Genomic DNA, 15,365 nt, shown 5'->3' on the forward strand with positions numbered 1-15,365 from the left:
CCAAATGTCAGCCAGGAAAGAGGAGTACAAAGTCACCAGCTAAGTTGTTAGCTTTTGTAACAGTTAATAATGTTTTGTCAGTGGAATTCAGCTCTCTACTTGGGTTACAGAGTTTAAGAATATTTTTCAGCCTAAGGCATTTGTCTGCGTAATAGATGAGTTTATGAGAAGTGACTAGTTGAGAAAGTGTAAGGTAATGCATTAGCTCTAACCACTGGTTTTCTTAATACCAGATAGTGATGTGTCCTATAATGAGAAGTGGTGGCAAATTTTGTCACCTTATTATAGCAATGTTCTAAGAGCGAAAGTTGAGTGGATTGTAGGTTAATCAAGCTGGGAGCAGCATAAAGTAATGTAGGGATAAGAAGCGAATGAGCAATGTTTTTTCCAGCATTATCTGTGAGGTACTGTTTGACTCCAGAGTGTGCACCTAACTTTTGGTGGGTGTTCTTTTTTATTGCTTGTTTTATGCAATGATCAAATTTTAAACTTTCATTAACAGTGACTCCTAGATGCTTAGTATAACTTACTACTTCCATGTTGGTTTTGTTATACAAAGTGATTTTGAAATTAATTTTGTGGTCAGTTGAATGCTTTGGGATAAATAGGATCACTTTCTTCTTTTATTGGGGGGTTCTTTTTACAGTTAAGAAACAGCTGTGTATCAGACAGCTAGGCTGCTGTGGTAGAAAAATACACTTGGTTAGTTGTTTTGATTGAATTACTGAATTGCCTGCATACTGTATAGCTTGTGTAGAAGCTAGGTGGTGATCATTAATAAATATATTGAACAACAGGGGGCCTAACATGGATCCTTGAGGGACACCTACTGTAGTGGGAAGGAAAGAAGAGATATGTTTGCCATTTACTGCCTGTTGCCTATTTGAGAGGCCTATTGGAGAACCAAGATAGTGACGTTTCATGTATTCCTAAACAAGCACGTTTTTAAAGCAATTTCTGGTGAGATAACATGTCAAAAGCTTTGGATAACTCTAGGAAAAGTTCTGAGACGACATTCCTAAAGTTTTGATATTTGTTAACAGATGTTGTAAAACTAAAGAAAGCTGTACATGTAACATGGAAAGGACAGAAACAGTGTTGTGTAAGGGAAAGGAAGCAGTTGTCAGTGAGAAAGCTAAGGAGTTGAGACTGGATACACTTTGAGAATGGAGACAGAATGGCTATAGGCCTGACGTTTGAGAGCTTATTTGAGTTTCCATCTTTATGGAGAGGAAGAATGTAGCACCTTTTCCACAGGGTTGGGATATAGCTTTCTGTGATGGAGCAATTGATCGGGACAGAGATAGAAAAAGTTATAGCATCATCTGCAATTTGTAAGTACTCAGATTGTATGTTATCAGGAGCAAGGGTAGCAGGTTTTAAAGTTAGTAATTTTTTTTTTGACTGGTTTGAGTCCAAGTATTTTGGGCACTAGCAAGGGAGGAGAAGAATGTGCATCTGCCTGTGCTGAGGGTTTAATAAGAGCGGTTACTGTTTGGATGAAGTGGATATTGAACTCACTGGCTATACTGTTAGTATGGTTAGATGAAGCAGATGTAGGTTGCATTGGTATACCAGGTTTTAACAGCTGGTTGACTGTAATCCAGAATGCTTTCAGGTTGTTATAACTTCCTGCCAGTATATTAATGTAGTAATTTGTTGTCAGTTTTGATTTGATTTTTATTGGTATTTCTGACACATTTATAGCATTGATTCCCAGCTATGGTTTTAACTTGCTTCCATTTTTCCAGGCTATGTCTTTCTCTTTCATGAGCAATTTAATCCTTATTTGAAAGCCAGGGTGCTGGATTTAGTTTAATTCTTTTGGTTCTTATCAGCTAGTTAACTTAGTAAGTTAAAGAAAATTGAGTTAAACAGAACTACAGTGTCATCAAGTGGAAGGGTTTGGAAAGCCCACTAGTTGACTGATTTTAGGACTGTGATGAACTGGTCCTAACTAAAGGAGGAGTGGTTATGAGCAAGGTTTTACCAGTGCTGTTTTTGATTAGGTTTATGATACCATATTGCGAAGACAGGTAAATGACCACCTAATGTATCAGATAAAGCACCTGTTGAGAGGATTTTGTTTGGGGCATTAGAGAGAATCCAATCTAAAGTACAGGTTTTACCAATGTTTTGTTGTACCTTGCAGGAGTTGAAATAAGCTGGGTAAAACCTTGCAGATTAATGACAATAGAAAGTGTGTTACTGTCAATAGTTTGGCAATCAATATTCAGGTTTCCTAAAATGATTGCCTCAAGTGAGATGTTGCCCAAGAGAAGTTTTTTAATCAGTAACTGTGTTATTTCCTTGGGGAAATTCAGCTCCTGTAATGCAAAGCAGTTTGGGAGCATTTATTTGCAAAGATGCTGCAATTACTTCAGCATTAGAGAGTGGGATAATAAACACTTTTAAGTCAGAAATAATAATGCCAACATTTTGGGAAAGCCATCAGGAGGTCAAGCTCATTATGAGTCATATCTGCTATTTCTGGATATCTCTAAGCCCTACTACTCCTGCAGATGACTAGTGCATGCTGAGAAGGGCCAGCAATATGAATTTAAGATGGTAAGTATACATATATGACCTTTGGGATCTAAAATGCTTTTCCTTTAACTAAAACAAACTCAATGATGGTTTCTTGTAATAAAAAAACCAAGGAGTTCAGGCAGCCGGGAAATGCCACAGCAGACTCACTCACGATATGATTCCACGCTGAAGAAAGTTGATTCAGATTCCACAGCAATAATGGATATTTATATAAAAAAAAAAAACAAACACAACACAAATTCAAGAAATTTACCCGGAAGTACGGGTTTTAGATAAGGCTTCTTTCTTCACAACATTGTGGTTACTGCCCCACACCTGCCACACTTAAATACACAGGTCACAATATTAAATTAAATTAAAATGTTAACTAAATGTTATACAAATATAATGAAATTGAATGAATGAAATAATAATATAAATAAAATGAATGAATATAAATATATATAAGAATAAAATATATATAAAATAAAATAAAAATAAAATACAATACAATACAAACAATATAAAAATAATATATATATTAAATATATATAAATGTTATATTTGATGGACACTACACAACGTGAACAATAATAAATAATTCTTTCATATGTACATAGTATCAACAACAACATATGTGAACCAACAATTCTTTCTTCACAATTCTTTCAATATATTGATTATTAATTTCAATGATGGTTTCTGTTTACAAACCACCTCTAATTTAATAGAGAGGTGGAACTATGCAAGACTTACTTTTGTGGAAGTACTTCAGGCAGTCATTCTATGCCATGGAATTGTATTTAGATTGTCCACCATTTGCCCTAGATGAATGATGAACTATTTCTATCTCAAGGAAAAGGAGTCCACAAAATCCATTTATTCTCCTTTGAAACAAGAGTCATGAAACTAGATGGGGGAGTGCAGACTATCATTCAGAGCAGTTTTGGTGATTCTGTGATTTGTTTTCCTAACAAAGTTATCTAACTTTCACATCCTGTGCATAACAGCAATGGGCAGCCATGTCATCAGCAAGCACAGAAGTTGAAAGTTACAGTAAAAATAAAAAAAATACTCAATGTCCCCTAGAGGAAAATAATTTATGACCTGTATATATGTACAAATCAACACAAATAATTTTGTATAAAAATGTTATATTTCTCAATAAAACTGGTAAGGATGCTTAAGGAAACAATACTTTAATGTCATCACTTAAAGTGGGAGAAGCAAGGATAGGCAGTCAGACAAGCTGAAACCTGGAAAAAACTCAAAATTAGGTACGAAAAAAGCCACTGAAGTCAAAGTCCACAGCCGACAAAAGATTTATTAGTATAAAACCGACAGTTAATATGAAGCGCTTTTCATTTGGTCTAATTATGAGCTTAAAATTTTATCTGAAGACGTCTGAGTCATTGGAGTTGTTGTGGAATTTTCAGTTTTTGGTGAAACTTGGAAAAAAGCCAGAATAGTGGCCTCTGCCAAGAAATTGAATAAAACAGAAACACTAAAGAACAAGGAAAACATGGCTAGAATGCTGAGGATTTTTATGAAAGGTGTTCCATGTTGTTATGGTGAAGTAGAAAGGAGGAAATACAATACAAAGATTTCTGTTTATTTCAGAAATGAAGAGGGGTAAAATATCAACAGATGATAAGAAACTGATATAAGGCCTTTCACAGCCAAAAGGTCCTGAAACAGCTCTTAAATTAAGGATAAACAAATTTGTTGAACAATAATGGACTTACTTTATATCTCTAAATTAGACAGGATTAGATCATTCTTACAGTGGTTTTTAACAACTAATAAAAGCTGCAGTAGAACTGATGAAATGCAAAGGTGGATGAGATTCTATGTCACAAAAGAGGGAGAAAGACTAAGGTAGATAAATTGCTTAGTATAACCTTTCTATAAGAAAAAATGATGGAATCACTTCTGAAAGAGAACCACTGTATGCCTGGAAGTCAGTGAGATGCAAAGGTCAGGCAGCATGCATTACATCAAAAAGGTCATGGCCAGTAAAATTCACTGTCTGGTTGATCATTGCAAAAAAAATCAGGGGAGGGTTGTGGATGTAACCTACCTGGATAAGGCATCTAAACACAGTGATACACAAATCTTTAATACAAAATTAACTTGGGTGTGAGTGGTTCAGAAAGTGGCAGTCTGCATGAAACATTACTTGTAGTGTACCACAAAAAATTATGATAAATGAAGCCTGTAGCTAGGAAAGTCAAGTTCACTTGTGAAATTCACCAGAGCTAATTGTTGATCTGAGCCTTATAAATGACACTTCCAAGTGTCAAAAAGGAGCATCAAATTCCTTTGCTAGGGGCTGATTTGTTAGTTCATCGGATATAAATGTTAAATCATCATGATCTGCCAGGCATCAAATACTTGAGCCATCAGGGATGTGATCCAACATAGCAAACTTGGGCTGGTGTTGAGTGTTCATGCATTTGGCTGTTTCTGACACGAGTCCTCTGATGAAGCACTTCGGGATGAGTAGTTTGAATGTTTCCATATGCCATAAAAATATGCAGAAGGTGTAATATATGGGGAAACTGTGGGAGGAATGTGACGGCAGCTGGTAACATTGGAAGTATATTTGCATATACAGCAGGTACAAAGCACTATACAATGGTAAAGGAAGAGGTGACAGTATGCACAGGGTACAGCAAAGATGAAACCAAATGGAGTTATAGCAATGGTAATACAGAAACATCACCAAGAGGGTAGGAATTACACAATTACTTTCCTCTGTACATTTTTTTCTAGCTGTATTTTCCCTATCTGCCTGCTGACCATCAAGCTTCCTCCTATTGCAGTCTAGCATATTCGTTCCCTAGTGTTGGGAAATTCCCAGATCCACTACGACCAGAGTCATTTAGAAGGACCAACATTCAGGCAACCATCAGGGAATTTGTGCTCTCACTGGTATCCTGGTAGTGAGAAAGTTTTTTTTGTAAATCCCTAACCCTACTCCTGAGAGGGGAGAATGGGATACCTGCATTACTGTAGGGATTCACTATGCCCTCACTCTGCAAATGCATACTCATTTTGGACTCACTAACGAGGGCTAGACAGCGGCTTGGTAAGCGATAAGCCTGCCCCCAATACACATATGCATTGTGAAATTTACAGTTTCTATTTATATTTTTCTGATCTCCTAAGTGGATTAATTAGCATTGCTGCATCTTACTACTTTGCTTTAGTAACTTTTCAAACTTAAAACAGACAGTTTTAGCCAGCTGTGTGAGATTTTATCTAGAGCTTGTGGTAATCAACCCCAGTAGCAATGGGAGATTTATGCAGTTTTGGGAAGATGTACACAATTAAACCAAATGTATTTTAATACCAAAAATACAAGGTTTCCAGAGTTAAGTGCTTCCATCCATACCACAAAATAAACTAGACTTCATTGGAACTAGGAAACACATCACATATTAGGCAATAAATATGCTCACATACACTGATGTCATTAACTATTTAAAATACATTTTAAAGCTATAGCAGTTTAAGTACTATGTTTACAAGCATGTTCTTGATTGTGTTAAGCAGGTTAAAAAGCTTAATGAATTGATTTATTGTTTTAATTGCTTTACTGGTGAAGTGTTTTTTATATAAAATGGGAGGGAGTTCTGTTTGTAACTATTCTGATGAAGCCTTGGATGAAAACGTACTGAGAACTATGTTCAGCGTTATTTTTTTACTGGGTGTGCTGTGCTGCGTTATTAAAGAAGTTTGTGGGCGAGCAGCAGCTGTCTGAGTACTTTTTTCTTTTGATGGAAGGATAATGCCATAGCAGCCTCAGCCAACATGTTAAGATGCTGGTTCTCAAGGTACATAGAGAGGGAAGATAAGCAACTACACAGGATCTTAGAGACAAAAGCTTGACAGATAGAGCACTGTGTATGGTCGTGGGAAGCAACTAGGCAAAAACAAAGACTCTGATCATGATGGTCTTTATGGGGAATCTGCCTCTCATATTGACATTTTCTCTTCTTGAATGACATAAACACAAGTAACAAGAATACTGAGGAAAAAAACAGAGAAGAAACCACAAGGGGGCACTTATCAGCAGATGGCTTGGTAATCAGCACGGCAGATGGGCTTTCAAGACTGACGTTCCATAATGGCATTTGGACTGGTGGCTAAGAAGTTCTGAGTATTTGCATGTGTACATCACCTTCATGCCCTACATCTTACATGAGGAGCATACATGGTGTGGTGCCTATAAAATCTAAAGGCTTTAGTATACTGGCTAGATATTGGGCTATCCTTAGCAGGAGATCTCTTCAGTGAAGAATACTGCAACAGCGTGATGTGGAAGGACATCACTCTGCTTAGCCAAGGATGGCCTGCATCTGTCCCCGAGTGTTTTGATTACTGTCAATGATATTTTCCACCCCATAGTGCTTTTTTATAGGCAATGCCAACATGATAAACCTACCACCACAATGAAACAGGCAAAGGAAAATATGAAGGTGTTACTGATCAATGCTAGGAGCATAAACAAGAAACTCCACGTTGTACAAGTCCTTCTCATCCTGAAGGATGTAGACATCTGTGTAATGACAGAGACATGGTTTAAAATGGCAGGAAACACTCTGGCTGTGCAGGGCTACAACACCTTCCAAACATTTAGACCAGCTACTGCATAGAAGGGGAAAAGGTGGAGGTGTCTCAATCTTCATCCAGAAGAGGCTCACATCAATGCTCGTAAAAGCAGCTTGATACACTAGAGCCTCTTCCTGTACAAATAACCATCAGAAAGGTCCCATACCATATATTATTTGGCTATAAAACTCGCTCAATGACCCAAAAAAGTCACAATGACTATGTAAACTGGAATCACTCAGTATAAAACCCAGTACCATTTTCATAGGTTATATAAAGTATCCAACTACAGACTGGGAAACCTGCACCACTACTACCCCTCCAGGAGGGGCTGACACAGATAAACAACTGGTGTCAGAGCCATGGACTAAAACTAAATGTAAAGAAATGCATAATAGTATCCTTTGGAAGTCATCCTTCCCTGGTAACTATCACATTGACAACACACCCCTTAGAGTTGACCCACTAGTCAGGGACTTAGGGACACACACAGATAGTAATCTAGCCTTTGACCATCATTTGTCTACAGTGGTAAGGAAATCATTCTATATTGCACAACTTATAAACAAAGGTATGACATCTAAATCCAAGGAAGTCAATGTTCCGTTTTATGCAGCATTCATTAGACCTATCACTGAGTACAATGCCCTCTTTGGTATGTACCTAACCAGGCACATCCAACAACTGGAGCATCCACAGAGGTTTCTGACTAAAATAATACAGGGTGTAAGTAAAATTTACTATACAGACAGCCTCAAGGCCCTATCCCTATATTCTGTCTCCTACAGACTTTTGAGGGGAGATCCCTGCCTAGCATATAGGGCATTGTCAGTCCCCACTCGGATGGACCTCCTGCACATCCAGTAAACAAACAGCCCCAGAATTACCCATTCTAAAGACTTAAACCTTCCCTGTGATATAAATAGGTCCTGCTGGAGTGATGGGTATGTATCCCAGAGACTACAGTGTCTATGGAATAGGCTCTCCATCCATGTGAAGCAGAGTTCCTCCCTAACCCAATTCAAGTGCTGCTTGGACAACTGAATGGGAAACCGGAAATTCATCCCTGGTTTGGCACCTGTGTCTTTAATGGACACAGGTAACCAGTAAATGGTTCATCTCCCAAACCCCTTACTTACACTTATCAAGGGTATCAGAACTTGTCAGGTTGTGGATGCATGGCTAGGGTTAAAAAGGCCCTTGTGGTCATTAGCGTAGTAAACACCTATGACCCCATGAACCTATGTTGCTAATGGACACAGACAACATGTAAATACTTCATCTCCCAGTTCCCTTCTTGTAAATGTTTCCTCTACTAAACACCTGTTTACACTTATCAAGGTTACCAGAACTTGTCAGAGATTTGGGATTCATGGCTATGCTTAAAAAGATTTTCCTGGTCATTAGTCTAGTAAACACCTATGAATACACAAGCGCAGACATTCCTGAATTTGTTATAATAACTGCTGTGGAACAATTAGATAGAGTACCCCCTAGAGGAAACAACTTGGCTCTTGTCCTGACTAATACTGGGGCATCTTGCACCAGCACTTGTTGGTCTGACAAAAAAGTTGTCTACTTCAAAATAAAACTGAACCCAGAGAAGCCTTCTACTAAGGTAGATTTATAAATTTGTCTAAGACAAACTAGTTACTCCTAAGTAATACAATTGGCAAGCTTCAGATCCCCACCAAACCGATTTAACTGCTGAAAATTCTGAAACATACAGCACCACACTATAACAGCATGTAAATAGCTGCAAAGATGCAGTTGTACCCTATAGGGACAAGTGCACAGCAAACACCAAAAACAAATCCCGATGGTGGAACTACATCAGCAAGCTTAACAAAAAGAAGAGCAATTCCTTGAATTAAAGAGCCATCATCAGTGAAATAAACAACTCAGTTGATTAACAAAATTCACCAAAGCCAAGTGTCAGGTTAAAGTAGCTACCCAGTCCAAAGACAATCACAAGGCTTTTTTCAGTTAAGTTGGTAATCTCAGAAGCACAATACAGCAATGCACTGAGCTGCTTGTGAACAATGTTACCTACAATTAAGCTGAAGATATAGAGAACTTACTAGCCAATAAAGTCAGCTCAAACTTTACCCCTCTCTCTCTCTCCCCTCTGTCTATTAAAAAGCTAAAAATGTTGCACTGATGGGTCCTGCCAATATCCTAACACTTTCAAACTCAGCTTCCATACAGGTTTTGTACTAAGTGAATAAAGAGCAGCTACAGTCATTCCCCTGCATATGGGAGGACCTTACACAGACCCAGGAAATTAAAAACCCATATGTCTAACCAGCCTCACATGCAAAGCCTTGGAAAACGTTATCATGGAACTAATTAATAAGGATATAGGGAACCTCCAAATACTGGACCCATCTCAGTTTGGATTTGTCAAAGTCAGGTTATGCTTACTTAACCTGGTGAACTTTTTTTTAAAAAGGTCACCAAAGCAATGGATGAAGGTAAACTAGTATACATCTCATCCTTTCACCTGGCCAAAGGTTTTGACACAATGCCCCCTCAGACATAGCAGAAAAGCTGAATAAACCCATATGTCACCCACTGGATTGCCAACTGGCTCACAGATAACATGCAAGAGATCAAAACAGAGGAATTTACCCCCACAAAAATCACCAGTCACTAGTGGAGTTCCTCCAGGGTTTGGTGCTGGGATCTCCTCTGTTTGGCATCTACTTCTCTGAAGTAAAAGGTACTACCAAAGGGCTCTGGCTGACAATTTGCAGATGGCTGCAAGCAACGAGCAGTTACTGAATCACCAAATGACTTAGCTGTAATTCAGAAAGGTTTGTCTCAAACAGATAACTGGTGCCAGTACTGTGGCCCAAGACAAAATGCTAAAGGAATACATTATCACATCCTTTGGGAAGTTGTCTTACCCTAGGGAACTACTACACTGACAATATGCCCCTAAGACTTGACCCAGTTATTTGAGAACTTATGTGGATAGTGACCTAACTTTCAACAAATGTGTCTACTGTCATAATTACAAACAAAGGGATTTCATCTAGATCTAGAGATGTGATTGTCTCCTTTTACTCAGTCCTCATTAGGCCAGTCATTGATTATAATGCCCCCTTTATCATGTACATGTCCAATCACATGCAACAGGAATGCCTTCAGACATACCTTACTGAAAAGATACAAAGCCTAAACAATACATCCTATGCGGACAGACTCAAAGCCCCATCATTATACTCAGTATCCTACACACTGCTAAGAAGATCTTTTTCTAACAGACAAGGTGCCCTCTGACCCACCATTGATTGACCTACTGCACATCAGCAAGTCAAATGGCATCAGAAATACTGGTCCAGGGATCTATATCTCTTCCAAACATCAACAGAGTGGTTTGGAGGAATGATTACGTCTTGCAGGGGGTACTACTGTTCTGGAACAGACTCAAAGCTCTTCCCTGTCCATATTCAAGTAATAGAAGAATTACCCAAATGGGCAGAGGCGGCTCTTAAATGCTTTATCCCAGGCATGGGTGGTATTCATCATCATCAACTCACTTTTTCCTCTATTTTCTACATGGGGTTGCGGTGTTCTGTCAACTGTTTCCATATCTCTAGATTCAATGCCACTCTCTTACCATCTTCAACAATCGTGCCTGACTGTCGCAGGTTTTCTGTCACACAATACATCCACCTCTTTGCTGGACACCCTCGTTTCCTGTTGTTTCTTCCTGTCTATCCCAAATCATCATCTTCACCATATTACCTTAAGCTTTTCTGCACATGTTGCCCAGACAAATAATATGTTCTCTTTGACCCAGTCTGTAATTGGAGCTACTTTGGCTTCTGCTTTGATGTCCTTATTTCTTCGTCTGCCCCACAGCGTGCATCATACCCATCTCAGCCCCTTCATCTCCATCACCTCTAGCTTCCTCAGCTGCTCTGCCTTTACTATCCATGTTTCCGTGCCATACAGTGGTACTGGTCACACCACTGTTTTGTACACGTTATCGGGTCTATATTATATCATCAAATGCTTAAAAAAGTGAACGATGAATAATCGACCCTATGTAATCAAAAGCTTACAATCTCAAAAGCTCAGAACAGCAATTTTTTTCCAAGGGAAAAAAATTGCTGTTCCAAAAAATAAATAAATAAATAAATAAAAAATTGAAAGAATACATAATGTGGGGGGCTTTGCCCCCCACACCCCCCCCTACTTAAATATACCAACTCTGAGATCACACTACAGTGCCAAAAACGGCAAAGTAATGGAAGCGGCCAAGCAAATTCTTTCTCTGGGAAAGAATTTGCTTAAAAGCCGCTTCGCTATTTTGCCTTTTTATTGTTTTAAGTTCGACCAAGACGCATTCAATAGAATGCATCTTCGGTCATCTAATAGGAACCCCAAGTTATCTATGGTGTGATCCCAATTATTCTCACTAGGGAGAATATATAATTACCACCAGAAGGAATAAACCAGAATCCACAAAGAGATGAAAAGGAGTATGCACAACATAGAGCATACCCGCCCCCACCTAGAAGCCAATTCATGGTTAAAAATTATTATGGTAACAGTGGTAACAATGACACAGATGTTGTTAACTTTGAATTTGATGGTGAAGGGGAGACTATTCTCGACCCTTTAGAATTCCCCCCTCTGAGGAGGTCAGAGCGACTGAGGAACCAGAGAGGGGGGTATGAATTACTACAACTACAACTACAGGGGGAGAGGGAGAACACATTAATGCATGATTTAGATGTGTTTGATGTGGCTTTCGATCATAGTTTTGAAAATAGTTCTGTTCAAATTATTTGTTACAAAAGTGATGATTTTACGGTGTATAACTACAGTGACATCACATTTGATAATGACATTGCAGATGTGTTTGACAAAGGTTTATCCTTTGTCCCAAGTAATAGAGCAGTATTAGATGACATCTTAATTGATTTAAAGTTATACACAAGAAAACTGAATTTTCAGTTTTGTTTTAAAGACAGCCCTCGAGACAGTAGTAACACACATTTGAATAAAAGGCCAAGTGTATTTAATCCACTCCTTTGTCCTGTAGTACAGACGTTCGAAAAATTATGTGAATATGACATTAGGGAGAAATTTTAAAATAAAAAGAACAACACCCATGGCCTTGATAAAATAGAAAACAATCTGAGTTCAAAGGAGAGAGAGTTAGTACAGAATTTGTGCAACAACAATGAATTAAGAATTATGAAACCGGACAAGGGGGGTGGGTTGGTCATTATGAATAAGAATTCATATATTGATAAAATATTTGGTATTTTACATTCTGAGACATACTGTCAAATTAGTCTCAACGGGAAGAATATTATATATAGAAAAGTGGATATACTATTAGGAGAACTTCTCATGAATAGACAAATTTCTTTAGGAGCATTTATACATGGATGTGAAACACCCAAAACTACCCACAATTTTTGGAATTCCAAAAATTAATAAAGATTTAGAAAATCCCCCCCTAAGACCCATTGTTGATGCCAAAGCATCGAAAACATACTTTGTTGCTAAATTTATAGACACACAACTTAAGAACACTCTTTCTGATTGCAATTGGATTGTGAAAGATTCTTGGGATTTATTAAGGAAAATAAATAGAAAAATGTATAACGAGGCACTAATTTTTGTAACAATAGACGTAAAAGATATGTTTTCAGTAATTCCACATAATATTGGCATCAAATGGTTTTACTCATTTTTGTGCCAATATACTAGGCTTACACACGATCGTATTCTAACAATCAGAAGTTTGATGGAATTAATTCTGGAAACTAACGTTATAGTTTTTGAAGAGCAGTTTTTTAAACAGTGCAAGGAAGTAGCCATGGGGGCTATATGTGCCCCTATTTTTGCCAAAATTGTTTTGGCATTTTGGGAAGTGGAACATATATTTAATAGTCCCTTTGCAAAATATTGTACCTATTATGGCCGTTATTTAGATGATATAATTATTTTATGGAACAACAGTGAAGACACACTTAAACAATTTTTGGCATTTATTGATGAAAGTACAGACTTCTTAGAATTTTCACATTACTTCATCCGATAAAATAGACTATTTAGTTATCACTATTAGTAAAAACAACTTGGGTAAATGTTTTGAGACGACCATATTTAGAAAACCCACACACTCGAAAACACTGCTGCATTTTGAAAGTTTTCATCCTATACATCAAAAGAAGGCCTTAGTAAAAGGACAAGGGGTAAGACTAGCTAGGATGATATCAAATCATTGGGAATTTCTTCACCAAATCAACATTCTTACTGATTTGTTAGCAAAGAGAGGCTATCCCTCAGATTTTGTAGAAAAAACATTACAAGAAGTAGTTATTAAGAGGAATAATGGGCACTTTTTTTCATTATTAGGTAAGGGTACCGAAACTGTTTACCCAAGTGGGGGGGGGATACAGAATCCAAAACCTTCAATAAAGCTGCAGTTTTTAAATACAACAAGCAGTTTATAGATATCAGGCAAATTATACAACATAATTGGAATGTATTTAATATCAATAAGGAATATACAGATATAGTGGGAAAGGTGCCTAATATTGTATATAAAAAAGACATAACTTTGAAAAATATGATAGAGAGGTCACATGACGGATATTATGGAAAGAAAGGCATGTTTAAATGTGGTTTTTGTATGCAATGTCAACATATTATAGAGGGAACTGAGATTGATATTCCAAATTATGGGAAATTTGTATATAAGAAAAAATATTCCTGTAACAGTAAGGTAGTTGTTTATTTGGCAAAGTGTTCTCAATGCCCCAGTTTTTACATAGGAAAGACGATTAATGCATTTAGAAGTAGAATATATCAACATTATTATGACATCAAAAAACAAGACATTAAAAATGTCCTGGCTTTGCATATTAAAAACAATAAAGGACACTATTTCAAGTTTTGCATTATAGAGCAAGTTTCACTAGGTGAAAGAGGTGGACCCCTTAATGACTACCTAGAGGCTAAGGAACTTAGGTGGCAGTTGAGGACCAATGCAACACAAGAACCAGGTTTAAACAGCAATATTTCTATCAGTTCCATACTAAGATTAAAAGCAGAAGGCTATTTATAATTGTGAACACATATATACATATATTTTTATAAACATATGATGTCATTTGTGGCCATTCTTAGAGTTGTATTTACATGGTCAATATTTTCATGGATGTTGTCTCGATTTTGTATTTTGTATGTAATTTTATTTTTAAATGTAATTATTATGATGTCATTAATTGATTAATTCATTAATCATTTGTAAGTCATTGGAGCAAAAGGTTTGTGGGAGTGTATAAAAAGAGGGTCAGTTATTATGTATGTCATTCTGAAGAAGTTTTTATTAAAAAACGAAAGCGCTAAAGCATACTTTGTGGATTCTGGTTTATTCCTTCTGGTGGTGATTTAAAGGTTTGTGTCCTTTTGAGATTACGTGGAGAATATATAATTATTGATGGTGGGATGGGTAAGCCAATCTGATACTGCGTGGGACAGGTTCATTCAAAAGGAGAATTGACTAGACTTAAAATGGTCCACACAGGAAGCTAACCTAGTACTTACCTATGAAACAATGACCATCACCCCTCCTGCAAGGGATTGCAGCTGCATGTATTCTTCTTGACCCTGTGGTCCGCCATCCTCCCTTACCAGTGCTATTCAAATTCAGGTCACTTGAGCCACAGGCAGGAATTTATCCTTTTACATCACCAGTACTGGTTCTGTACAGCCACTTTTGTTGACAACTCTCGAAGACTGTTTATAGTTCTAAAGAAACCGTTATCCCTATACAGAATGGAAGCTACCAAGTGGAATGTAGTTATAATCTGACAGGGTTTATATACAAGCTTTGTTAAAATAAATTAGGGGAAACATAAATTAAAGTTTCACAGGCATTAATGGAATGAACAATGTCCAGTATGGCAGCATCTGTTAGAAAAATAATTTTTCAAAAACAAGATGTTACACTAGGAAAAGAGTGGCCGGGGGGGGGCAAAATAATATATTAAATGACTGCAGAAAAAAAAGTATGTGTTTAAATAATCTAACATGTTAAAAGGCAAGGACTGTGGCAGTAATGACTGCTCGAGATTTTAAAACTCAAACCAATACCATGATTTATTTTGCTGTATTGTTACAGCCTCTGAAGAAGTCACTTTGCTAGGCTGTACTCTAACAGACTATTTAATGAAGTCATATTA

At 37.3% G+C, this 15,365-nt stretch overlaps 1 protein-coding gene across 1 annotated transcript in view; it reads left to right on the forward strand.

Moving 5' to 3' along the window:
- The window catches only part of BNC1 (basonuclin 1), a 304,829-nt gene that overhangs the window by 225,586 nt on the left and 63,878 nt on the right, over nt 1-15,365 (forward strand). The gene's annotated exons all lie outside the window — the stretch shown is intronic.

This window comes from Protopterus annectens, chromosome 7.part0 (genome assembly GCF_019279795.1).
Source record: "Protopterus annectens isolate FY-2018-M chromosome 7.part0, PAN1.0, whole genome shotgun sequence".
Lineage (NCBI taxonomy): Eukaryota > Metazoa > Chordata > Ceratodontiformes > Protopteridae > Protopterus > Protopterus annectens.